The sequence below is a fragment of the Syngnathus leptorhynchus genome, chromosome 8 (assembly GCF_054491065.1).
Source record: "Syngnathus leptorhynchus isolate UIUO chromosome 8, UIUO_Slep, whole genome shotgun sequence".
Classification (NCBI taxonomy): domain Eukaryota; kingdom Metazoa; phylum Chordata; class Actinopteri; order Syngnathiformes; family Syngnathidae; genus Syngnathus; species Syngnathus leptorhynchus.
Window position 1 is genome coordinate 9,120,309 of NC_141202.1, and position 21,012 is coordinate 9,141,320.

At 39.1% G+C, this 21,012-nt stretch overlaps 1 protein-coding gene across 2 annotated transcripts in view; it reads right to left on the reverse strand.

The window, feature by feature from the left end:
• Nucleotides 1–1,567: 1,567 nt before the first annotated feature.
• emc2 (ER membrane protein complex subunit 2) overlaps nt 1,568–21,012 on the reverse strand; it is a 38,241-nt gene continuing 18,796 nt past the window's right edge. The window contains exons 12-16 of one of the 2 annotated variants that reach the window (XR_015066943.1): nt 19,926–20,016; nt 5,926–6,078; nt 5,761–5,834; nt 5,594–5,679; nt 1,568–2,292 (exon numbers count right to left, since the gene is read on the reverse strand). The gene's annotated coding sequence lies outside the window, so the exon portion shown is untranslated. Of the gene's footprint in view, nt 2,293–5,593; nt 5,680–5,760; nt 5,835–5,913; nt 6,079–19,925; nt 20,017–21,012 lie in introns of both variants that reach the window. The other variant, XR_015066942.1, reaches the window with a different exon arrangement.

Below are 21,012 nucleotides of genomic sequence, written 5' to 3' on the forward strand. Positions count from 1 at the left end.
AAAATTAGGTCGGACAAGGGACGAACAAGGTGTTCAGACAGACTACGTCATCGTGCTCGGACAGCGTTGTCTGTGATAAGCACTCTCAATTTCCATTCCTCCTTCCCTCCCTCAAGAGACTTCCACCTCATCGTTCCATCCTCCTCACTCCTGTCCGTTCCTCGTCCAATACCCAAAATGACTCACACTTTCACAAAGATAGATCAAGAATGCTCTCCTAACCCCTCATCATCAAAACGTCATTTTCTCCCCCAAGGTTGGTCAAAAGCACAGCATCCAGCCTGAGGTAGAGCGATTGAATAACATCCTCGTGTACTGCAGTAATCATCATCCACATGATGAGCAGCTTGCTGCTCCAGTCCAGTTCTGATTGGGGTTTTACAGTTGGATGTTTCATTCCACCTTGGATCAGGAACTGCTGTTGTGGCCCAAAGGATTACAGCCTCCTGTTGCTGCCGCCCGTTCATCCATAGACGGATGAAAGTTCACAGAGAGCTGTAATCCACTGACGAAGGGTGGCTTTACTGCTCAGCTGCCTCGGCCACAACTTTAAAGCCAGCTGACATTTAACATAATGATCAGTCAGAGTGGCCGAGTGTTTACACACAGCAAAGTTTTCTCAGACACAATTAGACCGCACTCCTTCCATGGACTAAAAAGAAATCACAATACACAATGGCATTGTGACGTTTCGATCCATTTAATGGTAAACCAAGCACATTGACTGGAAGAAAAGCCTCAGTCCCAGCTGTGATATCATGGAGGTTTATCCACGAGGCTTGAAAAGATGACCGCAGTTCGCCAAGGATCCAGACAGCATTTTGGTTTTAGGTATCCATCCTGGGATGACTCATTTGTGGTATGCTATTAGACAGAAGGGTTGAGCAGGTTTTCCACCGCTTAAACGGCAGTGCCTTGACAGCAGCATCATTTCATTTTCACTGCATCAGTATCGACCAAATCCATTTGTTCTTACGTTACATTTAAGTTCCTCAAACAATGTTCACCTGAGTCTTGTACTTTTAAAAGGAAAGTCACACTTATAATTTTACTGTCATCGGGTGAATCACTGGCCATGGTTTTGGTCAGTGTTAGTGTAATGAGAGAGCGCTGACCGAGACTGGCATTAGATGGTTATATGTTTGCATAGTGACTCATGAGATGTTAAAAAGCTGTGATCTGGAAAGATTGATGTAGCCCGACGCATTACGTTCGAGTTTCAATCACATAGACTTTGGCTGACATGACAAATCCGTGTTATTTGGGTTGTCACGTTGTCTCGTTTCCACGCTCAATAGTGGATTCTTTTAATACTGTAATTGCAAGATGAATGTTAACACGAAAGCTGAGAAGCTCAAACATGACTGGAAGATGTTAAAGGGGCTTTTTGTAATTCTGAATAAACTTTGTAACATTTTTAGGCCTGCGCATCACCAGTAAGTCATATATTTTGCGGCCAACGTGTCTTAACAAAATTGCCTCAGCCATAGAGTGATTTTCACCATGCCCGCATGCTATGCCGGATTATACGTTCCACAGAAGCATGCAAACTAAATCTAAAACAACAACAAGTTGCAGGGTTTGTTTAGAACTCGCCCCTGAGGTTCCTGATGGGCGAATGACTTCATCCACAAAGTCACTTTGACTCAGTGAATGAGGAATTAGGTAACGGGATCAGGCTTCATTAGGTGACTTCAGCCGAGCTGGCAGGCGGCCAGGTGAGCTGGACGCACAAATGGACATTGATTTTTCAATAAGGGCCCCCGAAGCTGTCAGCCAACGGGCTATGGTGATACCTTCTCTCACAGGGAAGGCCTTCACTCCTATGATGAGCTGACTGGCACCCAACCACAGGCCACCGCAAGGGCCTTCACATCGTATCAAAAAGACACATCATGCCCTGCATCATGCTCCTCAAATGGTGATAATGAGGAGCCCTGGAGTGCAGACCAAGCTTTTAAATGTAAAAATAGTCCATACTGGAGACATATTGGGTGATTGTATTGTGCAAAGTTTACAAAATGGTCCAAGGCGTCAGTTAGGTTAAGAACTGCTCTCATACTTGGTCGCTCGTCTTCCATATTTATCTGGCAAATGTCTCTGTTGTTCAGCTTTGACCCAGTCCTGAAGTGGCCCAACATCCCTCATAGTTTCCATCCATCATGGCTCCCGCTGACATGTCCTGTCAGTATTTTTAAGATGGTTGGCGTCACTGGCTACCCTTCTTCTGAACCCCAAATACATCTTGGTATCCTGATGTGAGGGAGGTTGACCGCTAACCTGGACCTGACCCTGTAGAGAGCAAAGCATGTCAGACAGCCTTGATGAAGGAAGCAATAGCAATTAAACTGATAAACATAATGAGATGAGACACTGACAGCAATAAAACCTAGCAATGGAAAGGAGGTTCCCCCCCCCCCCCCCCTTTTAATGAAACTGACAAAACTACTCTCCTAAGCAAACTGTTCTAAAAATCCCAAGTTGTAAAACAAACAATGTAGTGAGATGATATATTTTTTTTGTTGAGGTCAAATCATCCAAGAATCAAAATATCACTTCTGTGGTTTTTTTTTTTCTTTGTGTGTGGAATGTCTATCTATGATGATTTGGTCAAATAAAAAATGACTAGTTTCAGTTCTCTTTTGGTCACTTCACTGCTGAAGGCACATAATGTGGAATATTGGATACAATCTTTATTTGCTTAAACTTTTTGTGGGTTGAGGTACTTAAAGTATGCTTACATTATCAGCCCATTCAAACAGTGGATTAATTGTAAAGTCATGGTGTTGGGATCACACTTTCTGTGGAGAGATACTTTTGGGCTTACCGTAAAAGATAGATTTAGCTCTCACAAAAGGTTGCTTAAGGTAACTGACACAAGTTCACGTGCATGGAAATTTCAAATATAATGGTGTTAAAAATATACATTGGCCTACTCTTCCTTGCAGCATGGCTTTAATTCTACAACACTGGTGGGTATTCGGGCATGAAGAAAAACCTTTTAAAGGTTAGGCCACAATATATTAATTACAATCAAGTCTGGACTGGACTTTTTTTTTAAAGCTATTCAGAAGTTGAGTTGCTGATGTGATTCCCATCATATGCAGAAGCCCCTATTATCTGCAGCTTGAGGTCACAAATTGATGACTAAACATTTTCTCTCAAAATTACCTGGTAAAAAGCATCTTGCCGAACGATACTGTGGCCTACAGAGAAGCTGAACGAACAAACTATAACACAGGGCCAAGTCACCGTCAAGTTAACAACTTCACATTGACCATGACCATCATGTAAAATAGAATTATACTGTGCTGTTAAAAAAGGAGGTGGATATAATCCAGCAGAAGCTTGAATGCTAAACCAGAGAGTTTTCCACAAGAGTAGTACTTGAGAGGTTTTGGCACTTAAAGCAACAATTGTACGCTAATAAAACAGTTTGAATTGGATATCAGTACTGTAAAAGAATCACCTGCAGGCTTTTGGAACCACTCATCAGTCAAATCACTCACATTAATGCTCATACTATTCGGATTCTAATATCTCTTTGAGTTTTATTGGAAACTGATTTGGTAGAATAAAGCTGAAGCCATTAATCTTGCTTTCCCCACCTGTCCCTTCCAATAAACAGACTCAAAGAAATGGTACTCCCTTTGCTTTGTAGAAGTGTATGATCGTGTCGGCATGTGATGTTACAGTTTTGTGCTTTATTTAAATAGTTTCTGTCAAAATGGAAAAGTGAATGAAAGTCCTGCCAACAGTTGAAATGTGGACAAAAACCGCAGCTGTAATCCCTTTAACAGCTTTCAATGGTAGCCTAAAGCTATGGACTCAAACAGCTTTCTTTGACAATTGTTAGAAATTACTAAACCATTTGAATAAATCTGCCCGGATCAGCTCACTAACATAGCAGATATTTTTTCATGAGAGCATGAAGGCCGCACTCAGAGGAATATATATACACACATGCAGAACATTTTCCACTTCCAATGTATTACAAGCTATATAGACGCTTTCTGGTTGAAAAATAATTTCTGCTGATAAAAATGTGATAGCATCAGATATATCTGGTTTGTGAGGTTAAAACAGCATGATTGAAGTTAATGTTTTGTTTTGTTTTATAAAGATGAGACTATAGCTCCTCCAGTATGTTGTGCCGCCATGTTCAGCATCCACTTGGTCTTGAGTTTTGAACATGTTTTTCTATGTATCGTTATGTGTTTACATGTCATACAGAAGCTAACAGGCAACTTTAAATAGAATCTAAAAGTGTATAGAGTTTATTTTGCAGCAGAATGGGTTGTCCTGGAATATTCTGCTCTTTCTACAAAGAAATACTGAAGGTCTAACAGAGTGATTATTGGGTTCTTAGTGATTACCTTCCTCACCAAGGCCAGGTAAAATTCTATCATTAGGGGTGCAAAGCTGGATCAAATAATCTATTCTTCTCTATGTCATTTATTCTCGGTGTGTCTAGCCCCGCTGCCTTGGGATGGGAGATGGGGTACACCATCAACTGGTCAGTTGCAGGGCACAATTTGAGTCTTTAATTTACCCAACATGCCTGTTTGGGAGGAAACCAAAGTACAGACAAAAAACCCATGCAGGCCAGGAGGGAACATGCAAACTCCACACAGGAAGGCCAGAGCCCAGATCTGAACTCAACCTCTGTCTGCACTGTGAGGTGGATGTGCTAACCAGTCAGCCACTGTGCTGGCCCAGCCAAGATAAATTTAGAAAGATTAGATAAAAATCTTTCCCACGTTTCTGAAAGAAAAGCATAACACTTATGGGAAAATCTATGATCAAAGTGTCAAATCTGATAAAAGATTGTTTAAATGTTGAGTCAGAGCGAAAGACGACTGGAATAATAAAATGGGATTCATTTTAGGGTTTCTGAAGCAAAAAGGTAAGGTCGCTAGAAACGCCTATATGCGGCGGACCTTCCGCTCAGATTGTTCAGTTTAAATGAGCAGCCAACTCTTGGACGTGTCCAAGTGATTCTGAACTTCTTCCAGTCCGAACAATGGAGGCCACTGTGCTTAATCGGACTTTCAAGGCAGTAGCAATATCTCTTGACACTTCCCAAGATCTGTAGCCTATCATGTTTGGCATATATCTTTTGCAGTTGTAACTTTATCCCCGTAGGAATTTCGTTGCTTTTCTTCGAAAATTGTGAGTTTGTCCTGGCTTTATTTCATCATTGTTTTATCATATTGTATTTTTCTTCAAAAATTTGATCAGGTTTTAATAGTTAAAACTAGAAAAATAATCCAGGCCTTTTTCCACACATCATTGTTGAATGACTTCGTATTAGCTGGATCCGTCATCTTCAATTGTTTCCCTTTGCAACTTGGATGTGTAGAATTCTCTTACATCTGTCAATGCCAATTATTCAAGGCTCAGCATTTACATAACCAGGGTCAGGACCGGATACCATAAATGGATGGGGGGGCAAATCAAACTCTGCTAGATCCCCTTGCAAGTTCACGCCATCTGTCTTAATATACGCAGAATCTCAAAACGGACCCACAGTGACTGTCTGTAGACTTGAAAAAAACAAAATGTAAGTATTTCTTCAGTTTTGTTCGCTCACCCTTAGGCCAGAAGCAAAACCATATTTGTTAGGTTGTCTCAATGTTCCAAAGCTGACAACCAATTGAAGAAGAGCCAAGTTGATGTCTAAAACAGAAGGAATAGTGGATTACAAGAAGTTAGGATTGTGCATTTGGGATAGTCACACAGTTGCCATTGTCTCTTAACTCATGGTTATTTTTGGCAGCATCAGTGGTCTTTTCATTCCTAAATGCAATGGGCCAACCTGCTCTGGCAGACACCTCATCAAAGAGACATAGAGAAGCTGTAGTTAAAAGAAGCATTTGTGTGGCTTGAGGCCTACTGACGTATTACACTCACGTGAAATACAACCTTCTGTGAGGGTGACAGACTGGTGTTAAAGGGAGGGGAGCTCCGACGTATGCTCAGGATGATTTGTCAAAATGGTGAGTCAGTCCAACATACTGCAGTTATTCTTGATGAACGCACTGCAGAGCATTGCATCAAAATGCTGGAGCCATCAAACTTGAAACAAACAGACAAACAAACAAACATACAAACATCATACAAAGAATTTCAATACATAACTGGCTAGCCTGATTAAGAATGCACAAATTAATTATTTGTAAGGGTGTACGCTGAAGCTGGAGAGCAACAGAGTAAGTCCCTCTGTGGAAAAATGTAAAAAAAAAAAAAAAAATGTTAGATGGTTGGCCTGCTTCCGAGCTGGCATGAAGATGCCCCAGCCCAGCACAAGAGGTGCCCCATGGTACAAATTCTGAAAGGACAAACTGGTGTTGGTCTGCAGATGTGATGGAGATCATGAGAAAATTAAGTGTGACACTAAGGAAGATTGCCTTCACCTGTGTAGTGTGCAACACAAATGAGCATGATGGGAAAAATGCATTCTGGGAAAAAAGTCTTATGGATTTTGGTATCTTTCTTTTCATTATGTTTGCAAAGCAAGTTCAACAACAAACAAGCATGTGCTTAGTGCAAACAAGTATTACATTATCGAAGCCAAAGAAACGCGTCATACATCACTAGTCTACATATATTCACTTTTTTTAAAATGAAAGAAATGAAATTTCATTTTGATTTACAACTTTCAGAGAATCTTTAACCTTATCCTGACTAACGTTCTATTGTCCTAAAATGTGCTCTTCCAAAAATTACAGCAACCTGATACAACCTAATAAAGAAATGTATATTTTTTTACTCGTTTGTTTTTATTTGTTTTGTAGCCTACTGGTCCATAAAAAGATGTCTAAATGTAACTGGTCTATAAAAATTTTTGTTGACTGCTATTGTTGAGAGCTTTTCAATTTTAAAGTGGGCCTCACTTTTTTTAATGGAGTTCAATGATATTCACGGTAGAAAAACACCATGTTCCATGATGTTCAGACAGCTTCTGTTGTCAATGAATCACACTTGTTTGGTGTGGTCACATTCATTCAAAGTTTACGCATAGTAGTTGTGAGAACTTATGACAGATGTCTGGAGGGGAGAACGACATGAATGAAAAGGGCATAGGTCTGGGTGCTTCACTCAGAACTTGCAGTACGTGCAAATGGGAGAATATGGCCCCATACGAGGACACACTCTTCTACTGTGAATAATTTTGGTTTTCTGGTCGGCTTTCCTTTAACTTGGTAAAAAAAACAAAAAAATTGTCTTAGCGAGTCAGAATGTGTCACAACAAACCACAAGTGCCACATGACAACATACTGACCGCAGCACATGGAAAACCAAAGACACTGTTTGTTTGCAAAGTCATTAGTTTCTGTTTACTAACCATACTCTTTTCTATTAATTGTCTGATGTTTGTGATTCCGTATTTTAACCTTGTGAGTCATTTTGGACCATACTCTCCCATTCACGCTTAAGTCATTTCATTATGCGCTTGGCTTGTGCCGTTTAAACACACGGCAATCCTCCCATCCAGATTCATGACACATCCACCATGACTAAGTAATCTGAAAATTTGTGCACAAAAACAACAATGCTGTCCAGGTGTCATGAAAGAACAAAACAAAATGTCCTTATAGTTCGTTATATCGAAACATCATTTGACACTTGACAGTTGCATGACGTTGAATTGATTCCTTACCACATGTGAAAAAGAAAACGAGCTAGAATTTGATAGAAGTTGACCAAGGTTGCTAATATAAAATGATTGTGAGAATAATTCATTACTTAGATGCAAACTATAGATGCAGTTTGTTGTATATTTTTATCATGATAAAATATATATATTTTTTTTTATTAAGTTGCACGTTTTCAGGAGCACAACAAAGAATACAGCGATCTACTGTAGTTTGGAAATATGCCATTTTATCATTGAAAACAGGGGAGGGAAAGCAGGACAAAGGCAGTCAACTTTGGACTCTTTTTGACAGACTGGACACATTCTCGATTGTATATCTAATCAGCTGGTTATTTCCTTTGTTTCCAAAGACCATTTCCATAGCGATATCAAGTTTCAAATTATTAACCCCATACATTGTGTCCCAGAAAACCTCACAGAAACTCTTCAGAAAGCATTACCGTATTTTCCAGACTATAGGTCACTCCAGAGTGCAAATTGCACCATCCATAAAATGAATAATGAAGAAGAAAAATACATATACAGCACACTGGAGTATAAGTCGCATTGTTGGGGGAAATGTGTCGCTCCTGAATGTCGCTCCAAGTCCCACCAAACAATGAAAAAAACTGCGACTTATAGTCCAGAAAATACGGTAAATCTGTCAACGTTTCCAATACTCGTGCTCATGGGATGTGTATCCCTTTTATTTTGCTTTTGTAGTATCATAAGTAAATTAACATTGGGATGGTGTTGAAGTCTAATTTTAATAGACCTTCAGAGGACACAGAAACCTGCTAATATTATCCATTAAAGGGCAAAGAGAGGGATGATGACTCCCCTGGCAGCTCAGCTCTTGAGTCATGTGAAATGATGTTGAGGCGCAAATTGTAAATAGTAATTTGGGACAGATGAAATTGAATTCCTCCAACAGCACAGTGTGCTGCGTTAATGCAACAGAGCAGCCATCAACTTCACGCCTCAAAGTCAATATGAAAAACATCTGTTTCAACATCTTTCACTTCCCATAGTGATGTTCTTGGGTGGACTCTGGCATTGCGACCTTGACAATGTTTGTTCTTACTTAGCTTCAGTCTGCGATAAGACCTCTGTTGCTTCTGGGGGCAATTCAGGTCTGGAGGTTTACTGTTCTGCAGGAACTGTTGATATGTTCCCCTTTCACATGGCCAGATACAATTAGATGCTAAACCAGTATATGGGACAGTATCTTTTGGTTAGAACTTTCTTTTTCTTGTTTCTGTTGTCAGATAAGCAGTATGTGTTTGTGTTTCTTCTTTTCCCTGCATTATTCTTCTCTAAACATCTTTTGTTGATGCTGGTCCCTCTTTTGGCATACGTGTTGCACAAAAGCCACAAGCCATTACATCTTAAGAACGGTGCTCTTAATCAAAGCTCATATCTCACAGTGAGTCAGGCGCAAAGATGAAAGAGTTGCGACTAGAGACGGGCTGTCAGAAGGCAGCAGGCAAATTTGGAGAGAAACTATCTCACGGTCTGTCTCCCTACCCCTGCTGCTTTGTTGGCAGACAGAAAACCAACCAATAGGAAGACGTTATGAAATGACATGACTATCCCCAGCGAGCACACAGCCACAATCATCAGCGCCTAACATAAAAAAAATAGAGGGGAAGAAGAGACTCAATATTTGTTTTTATGGAGGACTCAAACAGAGATTGACTGTGGTTAGTCTGTGGTTAGCCGGCTCAAGAAAATGTTCACTATGTATGTAAACTTACAGTAATATACATAGCTCACTTCCAGCACCTCCAGGTGGGCTTCTTTTTAACCAGGCACAAACATGACCACTGTCCAATTCAACACAAAACTTTAACCTTGCATCGCCTTGACAACCACCCAAGGTGTATGCAGACTAATAATGTTTCGTTTGAAGCCTGAAATACGCTCCATAATAAATACCAAATAGTATATTACATTGCACAGTCAATATGCTCATATGTTTGATGACATGCAGTGTCATTTGTTTTCATCTGTATCATCACTTACATATTAAAAACATGAAAAGCTGGTTCTATGCTTAAGTCACCATAGCATGTATTTTGTAGCTTTTTGGAAACTATAAAGGTAAAGTGGGACAATTCAAAAGAGCCTCACCCAATCTCAGTCAAATGTGTTTTAAGCCTTCAACATCCCCACATTTAAAAAGCTTGTCTTTTGCATTTTAGATTTCCTTTGGACAGTTATCAATTGATCAATTGTTATTTTTCAATGTGTGATTATTGTTTGTTTCATTCAACTAACATGAAAATTACTTCCAAATAGATTATAAACTGAAAAGACGTTTGGTATATTGAAAGAAATGTGGGGTAAATTGAGAAAAATGTGTTCAGCCTTGAGGTATTTTTATGCCTTCACTTTGAATTTGATATGTGAATAATTTGATAGTCTTACATTCTTTGGAGGCCACACCACCACACTAGACTGGACATTGAGGAGTTATAAAGAAACCAAAATATTATTTGATAGAATTCATAGATGTGCACGGGTACAAAATGACAGGTAATGTTGGCTTACAGTGGGCCACCCACAGAGGAGTGGTCTCCAGATCATTAAATCCCACCTTCGGTCGGAATGGCCTTACAATGTATTGAGCAAGCGTCATCAGTTTATTAAGCTTCCCCCAAAAAGAAATTGGTGTGGCCAGATCAATGTGGGATGCAGTCTGGCGCCTCCACGATTATTGCTGTTATTTCAGGACTAAAAAAAAAGTTACATTTTACTGGTGAGAAAGGACCGTGTGAGTTTTTGTGCATTTTTGCAATCAATGGGCTACATACTTATAGTTCAGAGAGCCACCCCTTTTTTTTTTTTTGATGCATCGAGGTTGATCACATCATGTGTGTGATAGTACCAGGCTCTTTGAAAAATGTATAAACGAAAATAGTGAACCCAATTTGAACAACAGGGCAGTAAAATATGAATGAATAAAAAGTTAAAAACCCATAAGTACTATAGATTAAAAAAAAAAAGAAAGACAAAAAAAAACTTAACACTAATATTGCACAATATGTAATAATATGGTGGGAGCCTCCAGCACCACAATAAAACGTTTCCTTTTGGTCTCATATAAGTTTAATCAGGTCAGCCCTGCAAGGTTTCATGGACTGATGACTTGGCTTCCCTCGAGGAAACACAATTAGGCTATGGTACTGTGGGGGGTTCAAATGACACCACTGTCTTGCCAGCTTTGACATCTTGAAAGTCCAGAGTGCAGAGTGTGTTTGAAAAGGTAAACTCCAAGATCTACACTGATGACCTAGTCGGATGCACATATGACGTGGGAAAGTGGAAACCGCCTGTGCAAGTGCCACTTGTCTCCAGACTGGCCTGCCACAGGATCTTCTCGGAAGAACTGGGCAAAGTAGCTGGGAAGAGTTAAGGTTAGGTGTCCGCCCCCGAGTAATGGTGGGCATACAAAGTTATTCAAACCAAATTATAATCTATCTAAATTTCTCTTTGAATTTGACTCATTTTTAGTGTTCAAATATTAAAAGTCAGAGGGATAGTGAAGATGTCTGTCAAGATTTGTGTTCATTTGACAAACTTATAAGCAAAAACCACATTGGAATGCCTAAAAAATATCTGACCGAATAAAGTTCTTGGTAAGAACGTGAGATGCTGTGTTCAAGGCAAGAGTTCAAAGGGCCTGAACCAATAAAAGACAATGGGCCATATCCATATTGTTGTGGAATAAAAAGTGCTTGGCTGAGGTTACGCTCCCATATGAGCAAAGGTTTGTGCTGGAGGCTTGTCTTCCGAGTTTTGACTGGAAGCCATGGGAGCAGGCCACAGCAGAAAAACAGGTCAATACTGACGGTTAGTGCCACAATTGGGGAGTTTGTGGTCTGACCATTTGGAAGACTGAGCAGAATAACATTTTACTGGGGTTCATAAACCTCTCATGGATCCTCGAATGGCTCCTCCATTAATCTGAATGTGTTGAAAGCAGGATATTAAAGGCGAAGCTACAGGAATAACAAATTGTTACTGAGCTTTAGATGAGTCTCCAGCACTGAGAATTAAACTACATAATAGCTCTGGTATTTTAAAGACAATATTACAAGCCAGTAATAATTGATGAGTCGTAAATGATCACTTAGATGAGACATAGCTTGTAAACAATACATGTACATTGGTATAACATTTATTACTCATAACGAATCTTATCGAAAATTCAAATTGTTATGCAAAGATAGGATGAGATGAAGAAATCGCTTCTTAAATTGTACGGAAGATCACACATTAGACAGCTCAGATGATAAGCAATTATGTGTGTGCGTGTGTGTACAGGGCGTTCTGTGGCGGCTTGAACATATCACATTATGGACTTTGAGGAACAGCACGCTAAACAAGAAGGCACACTGAGTTCGCGTTGTACTCACTGATTTTCATTTGTTGTGTTTATGGCTTAAAGATGTTTTTCACTCGAATAGTTGCCGTAATTGTGTCAGTTGTACTGTTTTAGTGTAGCTTGATGATAGACTACTTAACATTCCAGTTTCATCGCTGCAGTGGAATGGAATTCCATCGTAAACCAAGGATCCACAATAAATACTGTACATATGACAAAGCAAGATGTCAAGATGCTTTGTATGAGTAATGCGTCATAACACTAAAGCATACAATAAAACATGTTGATTAAACTCTTGCTGTTCCGTGTGTGTGTGTATATATTTATGAAAAGTCTAGAAAAATTAAACCAAACACAGCCTGTACGAGGTGACTGGCTTTCCCAACATAATTGTACAAGATATTTTTTTCTCTGTAACTCACTATCTTTGTCTTAATCTAACACTTCCCACTCCATAACTCAAACTTCATTTTTGATTTGAAGCCCTCTCCCAAATGTTCCATTGTCACATTTTTAGAGTTAACGAAAGTGCAAAACCCTCACTTACTAACTATAGGGGTCTCCATCACTTTTCCAGTTGTTGCCAACAATACATGCAGTATGTACGTTACTGGATGAACACCTAATTTAGTGCCTATTATTTGGAATTTTAAAAAAATCAGACCTTTCGGGGCCTTATTTTTGTTCTAGGCGCAGCCCAACTGTGCGCATGGGTGGAGTTTTCTTTCTTTTGGCATTTTGCTAGACCTTGCGCTGGTAGAATTAGACATAAAAATCATGTTTGTGCCTTTATACACCTTTGTGGAATGAAAGTAGACTTCTGCCAGCCAATCCGCTTCATGTCCCTTATTTGCAACAGAATCAGGGAGGGCAAAATCTGAGCATGCCGTGCCTGACATAAAAGTATCATCTACATGGAGGTCGTACCTGCGGGAGGTCGTACTTGGAAGCACAGAGGCCTAACCGCTGAGCTAAAAGTCAGGGTCGCCCCCCTGCCCCATTGCCTTACCCTCACCATAGATCAGTCTCCTGGAGTGAAGGAATATCATCCTCGCTTTTTAGACTTCACTTGACCCCTTGCTTTCAAAGTTACACAAACAAACATGCACATGTGGAATTCAGCCTCATGGCAGTTGGGAAGATGATCCTCAACAAATGTGGTTAGCTTCAGAATGAAAGCCCTGCTGTGTCCAATAACCCAGAATCATCTGCCAAGACCCAGCACATTAGTATGACCCTCTCCATTGTACTTTATAGGTCCATTAGTTGGACCTCAACAAGACATCATTTGAGAAAGCGCCCCCCCACATTCACATCGATTGTCGTCAGATGTTCATTTCCCTTTAGGATAGTTAGAAAGATGAGCAAGGGTGGAGCCCTGAAAGAAACAAGGCTATATTTTATTATACTATCTCCTGGGATTGTAAGGCCATGCAGGAAAACTGAGTTATTCACAGATTATTGTTCTTTTTTCTTTCATGAATCACACAAAATTTCTTTTTAACCTATAAGAGGGAACACCACAGTAAGTGCATATGCAGCTATTGTGGTTTGCTCCAGGGCATTTTAGCTCTATTGTGGAACGCAAGAGGAGGCTTAACCCTTGGACTTGGACAAATAATAAAAAGCAGGGGTAAAGCAATTGAATTATGTGAGGTTCTCCTAGAGCAGTTCAAGCCCATAAATAAATAAATTGAGATTTTGGCATCAACACATACAGAAAACAAAGACAAATACACACACATGCACACACACTGTGGATACTGAAATGAAAGATGCATTATGGTTACTCTGAATGTAAAAGAGCATTATTTTTCCATCCAACCATTCTCTGTACTGCTTGTCCCCACGGGGGTCACGGGTGTGCTGGAGCCGTCATCGGGCAGTAGGTGGGGGACACCCTGAACTGGTTGCAAGCCAATCGCATGGCACACAGAGACAAACAACCATCCGCACTCGCACTTACACCTATGGGCAACCCGGTCGACCCCGTTCATATCTATCCTACTAGTTGGCAAATACTCTTTTTTTAGGATCACAAAGAGTTAAAACTTTCATTTACGGGTAAAACCTAACCCATATGCCTGGGCACGTAGGGGACATTAAGTCAAACTAGACCATGTTCTGGGACTCCGTTTTTGAGGAGACCAAGTGGAACTGTGGCTGCAAGGTGGTCTGGTGCCTAGCTGTTGTGGTTGCAACCACCGAACCTGTTAGTAAACACCATCGGCGAGGTAAGCTGACAAGATAAAAAAGGAATCCTATGGAGCCAAAGTGAGTTTCTCAGATTTTTTCTCTTAGTTACAGTTAAATGATATATAATGAAATATAATTGCTTTGCATTATGATGATTCAGTTTACTGAGTTCTGATGAACCGCAACTAATTACAGTCCGATTTGCACTTTGTGTTTTTTAAATTAGTCAAACCGCTTCCATTTTAGGTTGAAGGGCATGTCTAATACATAGAACAGGCTAAATATACAAAGCAGAGTGAGAGGATTTATGTGAAATTCTGCAGTATCTAGTTGTCCAATCTTATAATGTTGCAAAATATTTTTTGATTTAAGCACAGATGACTAATGAGGTTGTACAATCATAAAAAAATGGCAACTGTTTGATTTCTTCCATTGTCTTTTATTTATTTTCACACAGTAATTCATTGAGGATGTGATTTTTTTGATACTGTCTCAAGTCCAGTAAAGTTAAGCACCATGCATGTGCTCACAAATGATTAATCATTTAAATGCTTGAAATAAAAATTGTTTTAACAAATCACTCAAGTTGACTGCTGACTTAGATAATAACTGCGGGAGATGGCTTGAATGGGAACCTGAAAATCATAATACATTGAAATTTTATTTTGAAATAAATCTCATCTCAGTGTTCAGCCAAGATCAATGGTCATGAGTTCACATAACTACAAACAAAGATGAAATGTTTTTTGTCCTGATATTCAATAGCAGCTAAGGCATTCTTAGAAGAGTAAAAATCAACATAAAACCGACGGTGACTCACCATTGTCTTCACTATTGAGCAATCACTGAGTCAATCCAATTGTTAAGTGACATAATGAGCTGATGACAAATGTAATTGAGCAAAATATACAGAATCCAATTGTTAAGTGACATAATGAGCTGATGATAAATGTAATTGAGCAAAATATACAGAATTTGCATGAAAGAAAACTTTGCTCCAACAATACAATAACAATTACATATGACACCAAGGAGATGTAATTATTGTTTGTTATGTGAGGTTGCTGGTGGAAGACAGAGAGGGGGGTTTCATCTCAAAAATCCAAGTTTTGTATATATTATCATTTTCTTATTTCATTTTAACCAAAAGAGCATGTTCATTCCCCACTCATCCCAAAACCTCTGACCACCCTCTGTAGACCGCAACTTCCTACTATAGGTCTCCTGCTGCTCAATAGGCCCCTCAAACCAGACCACTTCAGCGCTGTTCTGTTTTGTGAGTCCGAGTGTGTCCAGATGAGCCAGTTAATAAAAAAAAAAAATCAAACATCTCAAGTCTTTATCAACACCAAGCATATAATGTCATAGAGTTCGTTCCAGATTCAATGTTGTCTCAACGTGCCATAGTTATAAATTCTGGCCAGCTTTCAAGTACTGCGGTGTATAAGATCACAACCAAGGTGTCTTTGAAATGTTTTCCTGTCAACTTGAGAGAAGACGACAAGGACCTTGAAAGGGTTTCTCCTAATCAAATGATGTTTCCCAGTCTTATAAACTGCCTGTACATCCATCATCATCCATCCATTTTCTATACTGCTTGTTCTCAGCATCAGGGTGAGTTGGAGTATATCACAACTGACTGAGCTAAAAGGCAGGGAACACCCTGGACGAATCACCAATCAATCGCAGGGCACATAGAAACAAACAGCCGATTCCAAAATGCACAACCTTTGGGGTATTTGAACTTCAAAGCAGCATAATAATTAAATTTTTGTTGGACTGCAGTTGGACGTAGATTTAAGGTTATCTTCACTGACCCAACCACAACAGCAACACGTCTCATCATTCAACTTTGGATCTCAAACATGATTGGTGAAATAACAATCTGCTCATAGCTCCAGCATGATCACAGTGTTGTAAACATTTGCAAATTGTCTGTCAAGTCTCAGTATTGAAAGTAATTCCAGTCAAGAGCATTTGAGGTTAACAGTAGACTTTTGGTTTTGTCAGTCAATCAAGAACTTGGGAGATAAAACATACTGGTCTCACGGTGGGAACCCATAATGCAATGTATTAAATATTAAATTCCCTTCTGCGTAAGTAACAATACAGTATATCGTCCCCGGGAAGGCTTGGGGTCGTAGATGTCAACAAACCAGCATAAAATACAATTCCTGTCTTGAGGCAAATCTGAATTCCCCAAAGTCTGCTCTACTTATAAACGAGGTGGATTAATTTTGCATTTGCTTTACCTGTAAAAAAAAAAAATCTTAATATGACCTAACAGTTTTGCCTGCATTTGTTTCCATCTATCAAGGCAAAATGCTTTTGTTCCTCGCATTTTGTTATTACTGTTGGAATGCTAAATACAAATCCAGCAGAAGTAATGCTGCTCCTAATGGGAGCTGATTGTGCATTTTATCTATTTATTTTTTTAAATTCAATGATGGTACATAAATATATATTGTGTGATGTGCTTCCACCATTTGGAAAGTGCTGACAACATGGAGCCGAAAGACTCTACCTTGGACTGGTTATAAGTCTAAGGGCAATTTGAAAATCAATCACTAGCTATGCAATCTGTGCATATTTAAGTTATCTTTGTGAACCTTCACACCGCCTATTGCCCTCAGTATGGGTCATGCAGTGTGCAACAAATAGGACTGAACTAATGCCTTTGAGTGTCCAGAGGATCTTTTTCTACTATGATATCACCGGTGGTAAAGTAAAACTGTTCATGTAATGAGATTGAGCGTGTCATCAAGGGGTGTTATTTATTTGAACGACACAATACTAAAGTGCCATTGATAGAACTGACAGTTTGAATGATGACAGTGTCTGTGGGATTGCATCTGCTGGACGGAGCTGGGCTCATTAATCTCATCTCACTCATGAGAAGAAAAAGGCAAGAAAATATCAGTCATCTTATTTGACTCTGTACCAACCAGTCAGTCTGGACCATTGCCCCTCTCTCCTTCAGGGGTTCTGGCAATGAAATGTATCAAACTCAGCAGTTTTTATGTCTGTCTGTCAAAGCCAATTTAAGAGCAATGCACCACCAAACAGCACTTTTTTTTTTATTTTCTTTAAAGGGACAGCGTTTAGATTTTTTTTAAATTTATTTAATGTTTATTTTTAAAAACCTATATAAATTTGATATGTGAAAAAAACATTTTATTTTATGAACATTATTATTTTTTTTAATATAATCATAGGTCTAGGCATAGCTAATCATATGACATCTAATCATATGACATGGGTTGTGCCTCACATCACAGGAGGCTGACATGCTTCATCACCATCTTTCTGCTACTACTATTATTTTGCCAGATCAATGACTACATGCGTAACAATTCCAATACACTTACTTCACCGCTTGAGGGAACACTAGAATTCGTTTGTGATGATATTTTGCTTGCATCTTCGCTGAAGGAATTGGTGGTGACTTTGCAAAGTGTGGTCTCTCTGAGGGACCGTAGAGCATGTGCTTCAAAATGCACGTGCTTCGAATTTAGGTCGTTGCATTCTTAGTTCACAGTGAGATGACATTCGGAAGAAAAAAAAACAACATTTCTACATAGTGTGGCTTTAAAATGTGGACTTTATACTGTATTTGTTACAGTGCAGCAATTTAAACATGCAGGTTATGTGTTGAAATGAATTTGTCTATAATAATGTATAAGGTGGTGTTATTGTTGAAATACAATTTGCATAATGTGTGCATAATATAACTATTCTACCTCTTGTCAACTCTATCCAGTTGCATGGTAAACTTAAATAAATAATATTAATAATTGTATTACTTGGATACTTGAATAATTCAAAATGTTGCATGTCTTTGAAGGTGAGAAATATAATTTTGAAACACAACAGGCAGTCAAAGTAATTGTTAGTTTTTCTTTCTTTTGATGGGATGTTCAGTCATCACAAAGTTAATAAGTCACTTCTGACTAGAATTATAAATGTAACCTCACAGTGTATGATATACCGTGTATCGTATTACTGTCACAAATCTTTTGTAGCTCTGTGTCGCATTGCCATGCATAATGTTAGAGTTTAATAGGCACAGACAGTGACAATTAAAAATATTGAGCCGAGCCCCACAAAGATCTTGATTCCCACAGAGAAGGTAAACTTTACTGCACCTTGCAGAATATCATCAATACATCAACTATGACATAATTATAGTACATTTATTGGGGTGTACCGACATAACGGCCCTCTTAGGTACAACATAACTACAACGTGGACTGTGACAAAAATGTGTTTGACACTCCTGCTCTGTTATATTGTTAGTAAATTACCATGTTGAATTGTCATTGCTGACATTACTATTGTAGCCAGGCGGCTGGGTACATTGTGGGTACTTTTTCACGGGTGAGCTAATGACAAATGAAGAGAAAGTAATCATTGTGTCGAGTGACTAGCAAGGAGATTGTGCAACAATGAACTGAGGAGTAAGATAAGTACTTCAAATTGCACTTACACACTACTTGGATGAATGGTCTTGGTTGTAATCCACATCTGATAATGTGGTGTGTGGCTAATCAAAATCCTAAGAAGGAAGTGTTCACACACCAGTGAATATGCACTGTAAAAGAATCTTATTGCATTGTTTCCAGTTCCAATCAGATGATTACATGGAAGGATAAAGGCGTAAATATATGAGATGTCGCCAAGACAACCCCAAACCTCCTCTACGTCCTCATTGTCCCATCTTTAATCGAAACCCTCACAGGGTATAAAATATCCCTATGTGGTTGCCATTAACATTCACCCAGGAAGCTCAATCAGTAGCCAATTCTGGTTTTTCCCTCCTTTTATAATTAGGCTCCAGGCGGTGTGGGATAAGGCCGAGCATTTTGGCTGAGAAGACCCTCGGAGATGGGTTTTTGTGGTTTGGAAAGTCTTGGCTGGAAGGAACAGCTGTGTTTTGGAGCCAGCAACTTGCCTTTCTCAGATGTGAATCATGTCCTAACACAGTGACAAAGTTCGCAGACAAGATGAGAACTCTGAACACAGACATGTGCATGGAGAAGGTTTTTGTCAGGAAGCAACGACTACAAAGATTTTGCATCTCTGCTGGCTGGCTGGTTTCTTAAAACACATTCCAACCTTCTGGGGTGCTTTTGGACAAAACGTTCTCGGGCGTAGATCCTCAGTTGCTTAAATTCCATATTATGTTTACGTTGTTGAAATAGTCTTGCATCTTTTTGCATTCACCCCCACCAAGTTCAAGCTGACAAAGTCATTCTTATATTTTGCCTTTTGATAATCATATTTTAAAATGATTGATTTAGGAGAAAATTTGATTCCAAATATCAAATGATTTGCATTCATATTCATTTCAAGTATTGAGATCAGTGTTCATACTATATATCGGACACCTCATAATAAATTGATACTGTGGCACAATTTCAAGTCATTCTAAAGGCAAACCACAGTAATGATCACATTGTTAAATCTCTGGCAGAATTATTCAAAAGCAACCATTATTATTTTTGTGTTTATATTATGCTTGTATTGGATGATGCTCAATGCACTTCTATTGTAAAGTATATTCTCTTGTGAATGTGGGTTTTCTCCTTGTATTACTGTCCTCCCACCTTTCAAAAATATTCACGTTGGTTCAATAGATGCCGTTGTGATCATCATACTGTAAGTAAAATGTTTATACTCACCAGAATGTAATGTACTTACATGGTTGAACTAATAAAGGATTTTCCAAACTTCTTCCACTTAAATAGTGAATGATTTTCCAAACTTCTTCTCCTTAAGTAACAAATTATAACTGCCCGGGAGACAGATATACAAAATATGAATACAATGCCTTATGAGGACAATGAACTTGATAAAAGAACTTGTATCACAGAAATTCATCTGCCTTACGCTCATTTAAGGAGCTCACAACATTTTAGTGGGTGATACAAAAAAAATCTTAATACTGACCCTAAAATTTGGAAATGGTACTCTCATGAATTAATGATGGCAACAGATGAAAAGTCGAACCACTCAAGCTTTCACAAGCTATCCTTACAGGATGATGAATGAGAGTATCAAAATCCTAAGTAAATTATCCAGTAGTTGCCCGTGTTTTAAACATAATATTCTTGCTTTTGTAGACGTTACCACCAAGTCTGTGAGCTGAATCTTCTGGAAAATATGAATTTCTATACCATAATGGAGTCAAACACAGCAGGTTTACAGCAGCGAATTGCACATTTTTAAGTTGTTAAACTACACGTGACAATTTGGAGTTTATAAGTGTCACATGTCGCTATGTCACATGCAATAATCAGCCTCATAGTAGCATGAATCCACCACCCATGCAAGTTGAAGTAAGAATCTGCTGAAGCAGACTTCAACTCTGACCTTTGGTTGTCCACAGTCATCCCAGTGCAGACTACAATACAGAGTACTATACAATGCCTCTGTCAGACTCGATAATCTCCCAACTGCAGAACCATCGATGTTTCCCTTTCCTCTAAGAGAAAACTATGTTCAGAGAGCACATAGGAAAGCCAAGGAATGATGGCTTGGAGTGTATTGATAAATGATGCGGAACCCACTAATTTTGTTCACTGAGTCAGAGTTGAAGACCAACTGGATTCTGTACAGCCACAATTTTGAACAGAAATAGCAATAACCTACTTCCAGGTGAATGCTTTCGGTCAATTTTGGAACGTTTCACCTGTAATCATTTTTCTTCATATCAGACTACAGATGGCACTATTGCCTCAGTATGTTTGTAGTGGTACTCTTACTCAGGTGGGTCATTACCAAAATT